Raw genomic sequence first — 6,000 nt, forward strand, 5'->3', positions numbered from 1 at the left:
CAGATTATGAAATACTGGATGAGTACAGTTCACTCACTGCTGGCTGCTTTTTAAATGTATTTTCTCTCCTGCCTTTTTAGACAGTGAGGTCAATAGGTTGGCCAAATGCGATGAGAGTTTCTTAGTCAGATCATGGAAAATATGTATTAATATACATCCATTACTAGTGTACAAAATAACTGATAAATTATGAATTGAACTTTCTTACCTAGGTAACTATTCAATGATCATTTTAAGGTAATAATATAGTGTGGCAGGGCTTGATTATAGGATACCACATTTAAATGAAAATCTGCTTCCCTGCAATAGAGGTCTTGGAAACCGTAGAAATATAGGACTAGGTATAATCCCAGCCATCAATTCCATTTTCTGGGATCAAGTCTAGTAACTCTCACAGATATTTGTACAGCCTGTTCTTAGGCATGTCCAGCAATGCAGATTCCACAAGTTCTGTAGATAATCTCTTCTAGTGCTATAATGTAGATAGAAAGTTATTCCTAATATTTGAGATGGATTTTTCCCTTGCCATAAAGAAAGAAGATTAATTCTTGTTCTGTTCTTGATGTCATGGAGCATAACAGTTGGTTACCATGCTTTCATGACAGTTTTTTACACATTTGCTGTCACTTACCTTTCTCCACATCTTCACTTTCCCATGCAGAAAAAAATCCCTTTTTTTCCACACTTCTTCGAAGGCTTTATTTTCTAAACCTCTCACTAGTTGTTCACTTCTCTAATTTGTCCTAATCCTTTTTAACATGGAGATTGGTACTCAAATAAGGAAGCATTATGTTCCAATTTAGGCCATATCAAGTTCCAAGTGAAACAGAGTGCCTCACTTACAGGCTATACTTCTGTTGATACCTCCTAGAACAATTGCTGCTTTTCTTTTGGAAAGAGTGTTACATGAAAGCTTTCCCTATGCCTGTCATTTAGGCTGTTAATTAAAACATTAAATAAGCCCACATCCAGGTCTCACATGGTCAAGAGCCAACTTTGAAACTATTGTGAATATGAGCTTTAAACACTTACCTAATGACAACATCATTTTGTCCAGTGTTTCTTAGTTTGCATGTGAGAATACCACTCACATCTTGATATAGTAAAACTATATCAACAGTCTTAATCTCGTCCCCGCCAACCTGCATTACCAAGAGGGGGTAATAATCAGGGGGCCGTACCAGACCAGGGAGTTTCTTAGCAACATCCCTAACCCGGGCCCCAGGGAGGCAGCAGACTTCCCTGTGGGGTGGGTTCTGTCGGCAGATCGGGCCCTCTGTTCCCCTCAGAAGGGAATCACCTATGACAATTACCCTCCTTTTTTTCTTAGCCGAGGCAGTCGTGATACGTGGGGCTGTCTGACTCGTCCTGGGCAAGCCCCTGGATGGAGCTTCACCTTCACCCACTTCCTCTGTGGCCGGTCCCTCACATTCCAGAGCCCCGTATCTGTTGCTTAAGGGCAACTGGGCAGGTGAGGGAGGCCGGGGGTGGATTCTCTTGCCACCCCAAGCAGGGACCCGTTTCCATTCCCCCCCATCTCTTAGGTCCCCTCTTTCTAGCTCAGGCAAGGGGCAAAGACGAAGACCCTGACCATAAATGCACCTCGCAAGTGAAGGAGGAAGCCCTCAAATGGCTTCCTACAGCTCTCTCTCACCTAAGCCTGAGCCAACGCACCCAAGGCATGGAGGCATGTGAGAGCTCTCACCTGCTCCAGTTTGGCTGAAGACATGGGTGGCAAAATGTTGTTACCGCCTAATGGTTGTTTAATCCTCCATGCAAACCTACCTAGTAGTGTGCTTAGTTCTCTGGGGACAAATAACCACCTTACAAAGCCCTGATCCTACACTGTCAAGCAGTTCTGCTGGCAGCTTTGGCGGAGCAGCCAAGTGACTTGGCACGTTATCTGTTCTCCCCATACTATTTTCAGGTGGCTTGGAGACCTGCCGGCAGGTCACGGCAGTGTGCGGCTGGCTGCGGCACGGTTGCTTCTGCTCTGCCTGCCCATGATGGTGTCGACAGAATTGATTTCCAGAACTATTAGTCAGGATTTTCAGAATTTGTATACCTACTCCTCCCCATTTCTGAGAAAAAATGCTTGCTGGGGAATTGCAGCTTTGCCTCATTTTTTCTTCCTGTTCTGCCACAAGTCTTAGTGATGGGCTGAAATAATGTCAGTTGTTCTGATAATAAGAAATGCTTATTTCCTCTCCACTGTGAAGAAAAACAATAAGTTGCTTTAAGATAATATTTGCCTCTAACCACACTTAGACAATGCACTGAATTTCCACTGAGAGGCTAAACTAATGCTTTAAACTCAGCTCCATGGGTTATTTATAGATCCTCTGCTGGCTGGTGATAATGATCCTCCTCGGGCTTAAGTCACAGGCAGAATAATCCCCTGAATTCGAGAACTTTTATTAATCGTTCATGTATTTTTGCTTTGTGGGAGGAGAGCTACGTCCTACCTGCGTGCTTGGATGCTATTAACAAAACACCTCAAACAGCGCATTGTATTTTTCCAAAGGAATCTTACCTCAGAGAACAGGGACCTGTAGTACTTTGGCTCCTGCAAACATAATCCCAAGAAACTGCACAAGTAATGGGTTTTATCTTGAGAACAGACATGCTCAGAACCACCATTACTGTCCTCCACATGCCCACAGCTGCAACAGTCAAGAGTAGTTGTCTCAAACCATACAGCCAAGCAGCTGTGTTGTGTGAGATATTCAACACTGCAGAATAGTAAAATTATTATTTTCCTCTTTTTTTTTTTAATTAATTTGGACAGTAGCAAGCACTAATCACATAATAGGAAGGACTACTCGTTATTCAGAAAGACACAGACACAGAACAAACGCTCCCTCTTCTCTGATGTGCCACTGGGAACAAAGGAGGGGGCAAACTGGAGCAGGGAGTCTTACAGTCTTCACAAGGGAGAAACAATGAAGCCTTTCCTACACAGTTTCTTTAACCAGCCTCACTCAAGTCTCTTCCATGACGTCCTCGCTAACGGAGCAGTGCAGGTGTACACAGGTACCCGGGAGCAGACACGCTAATGGCAGAGGGAGCGATCACTGCCTCCCACTGCCACACCAGCACTCGTTTGGATGCTGTGGATTCAGGCTTCGCTCTGGGCTTTGACACCACTGCTCCTACTGGTGCGGTGAGACTGGGATTCTCTGGAAGGCATCAGTTTCTGTGTATTGCAGGGTCTGAGCCCAGATGTTTCTTGCAGAATCTGCTGAAAAACGGTTAAGAAAGTTGTTCTCTGCTGTTATTCTCCTAAGACATGTATAAATTTCTAGGAAGAAAAAAATGTTCTTTGGGCTGATTTACAGAAAGAGGAGGCTTTTTTTTTTTTTAATGTTTAGCAAGGTTTTATTTTCATGTGAATAGCATCTTGGAAAACAGGTATTTTCCAAAGTCATAAAAATTGTTATAATTTTATTTCCTTCACCAAACTTTACCCATTTTTCTGCGCATGTAAGCATGGGAAAAGAAAAGTCACTCCAAGAATATTTTGAAGATGGAAGCATGTGAAAAATCACTGGCATAAAAGATTCCCTACCAGCAATTCCAATGTGGGAATACAATGAGAAAGCAAATGGCAGATTATTTCCCCTCGCTTTCCATGCTTCTAAACCCTGCTGAGAGTTACAGGTGAGAAGTAATGTTGTAATAATGTCAGTGAAGACAAGTCTTACACTGCTCCACAAATTAAGAAGGGTCAAAACTTTGCTAGAGGATCAGGTTCTACACTAAAGGTAGGAAAAGAAGGACGTTTAATTTGTTGACCGGAGGTTAAACATACCAAAAGCAAACAAATGTACTGAAAACCAGATCAGAAAATGGAGACTGAAAGATCTTGCAAGGTACTCAGATCGCACCGTGCGCAGGGGAAGAAAGGTAAATTGTCAGATAGTACTGCAAAATATTAATGCCACGAGAACAAAGAACACAGCAGGAAATATAGATAACGGTCATGAAGTTCTCCTCTTACTTGGTCTGCCTTTTGAGGGACTCTCCTCAGCAGAATGAGCCTCTGTGAGTACAGAAAGTTCTTTGTCAAATGGCCTTGTCTTTTAATCGGAGAGCTTTTCAGAGTGCAGGTTTTAAGGACATCAGCAATGAGTGCCTTCTGGTGTTTGCCATTTTCTCCAACTGTGAACATCCCAAATTCTGTAATCAGATGATTCATTGGTGACAGAGTATTACTCGCACCACCAATAGCTGCTAAAATGCAGCTCCATTCAGGAAAATAAGCTTAAAATTAATTTCCAATAGACCATGCCTGCCATACACGAACAGATAAAAAGTTCTCATGAGATTCCTTTAGAGGAACACCTTACTACGGGACCTGAGGAGAAATCTCTTTGGGAACACTCTTTCGATTGCATTTAAAATTAGAATGTTGTCCTACCAGATAAAAAGACAAATATAAAAGTACTGTTTGTCAGATTTGCTAACAGGAGGAGTATTTACTGAAACTTCTTTATAGTCTCCCACAAAAGTTGAAAATACACATATTCCAAATATTGAAGGAACCAGTCTGTGTTATTCTACTTCAGTATTTCAAGCAACGCGAAGCCAGAAAGAATAAATTGCTCAAAGCATGGCTACGTGCACATCGCAGACTAACTCTCAGAAGAACAAGTGCAGACTGCGAAGTTAGGAACCGCCAAATGAAGCTCTGAAGGTATCAGTCAGCCTAGCATCAGTTCAGTCCCTCTGTACACATATACTGTGACCCATTTTTTCATCAGACAGCCTTATGCCATTTTTTACATCGTGCAGCAGGGAGGAGCCCAGGTTGTAAATCGGGGTGCTTTCTGGGCCCCCTGCCTTAGCTGCTAGAACGTTTGAAGTGAGGGGGTGCAGGGCCGGCAGAGGTGTGCACATCAGCCAGGCGCAGGCTGCTAGGTGGATGGAGGACCTTCAGGTACTCTGTGGTGAGAGCACGTAACCCTTCCGGCTGGTGATGTATCCTTAGCAACACAAAGAATAATTCTCAGAGAAATTTAAACCCTTAGGCCACAGGATGGGGAGAAGACTAGGATTTTCTAAAGAAGAAGATATCTTAATTTTATTATTTTTTTAATACTGAACAGCAACATTTTCCCTGTGTTCCGCTCTGAGAAACAGCGAAATGAAATTCTTCCTGTGAAGAACCCCATTAACCTTACACTTGGGCTATGTTAGCAGTTCAAATTTAATAGAATTATAAATTGAAAATGGATTTTTCTGACAAGAAGTGTTGGACATTCTTAATATAGGTGCTGCTGTTAGTCTTCAAAGTAGCGCTCACCTGTGCAGATGTGTGCACAAATGTGTATGTATGCGTGTTTACATAAAATAAAGATACTTTCTCTTGTTTTAATTCTGCTTCCTGCAGAATGGAAGGTGGTGGTTTCCAACGGGAATAACGTATCAATGGATACTGATAGAGTTTGAGTAAGTGATCCATTACAAATATTTTGTATAGGCTACACAGTATAGCAGTGTACAGATATATCTATCAGCTGACCAGATGCTTATGTTTAGAAATGAATGTTACAAAACAAACCAAAACCAAACATATTTGTAAGCACGTTTGCTGTGTCCGCATTAGTTTCCTGAGACTGCCTTTGGTAAATATGCAAAGGAATCACATAACCAGCCACCTCATTTGATTTCAGAGAACTAAGGTAACAGCAATACAGTGAACACAAAATATATTCTTTGGTCACAGGTTTGGAAAACATCTGCAAAATAAGCAAACAAATAAAAACACAGAGATTTTGTTAAAACTTTTCAAATGAGCCTACAAAACAACACCACAGAACTTCATTAAAGAGAATTAATGACATAATCTCTCTGTGTTCACTTCTTCAGAACAATTACTTGAGGCAGGAAATCTTTAGATAAAAACCAGTAATGATGCTAAGTCTCCTATCTAACCTCCTTCCCATAAACCTTACAGTTAATTATGACAAATTCTTTCCTTTTGTATCATAATAAAAT

The sequence above is a fragment of the Opisthocomus hoazin genome, chromosome 5, assembly GCF_030867145.1.
Source record: "Opisthocomus hoazin isolate bOpiHoa1 chromosome 5, bOpiHoa1.hap1, whole genome shotgun sequence".
NCBI classification, from domain to species: domain Eukaryota; kingdom Metazoa; phylum Chordata; class Aves; order Opisthocomiformes; family Opisthocomidae; genus Opisthocomus; species Opisthocomus hoazin.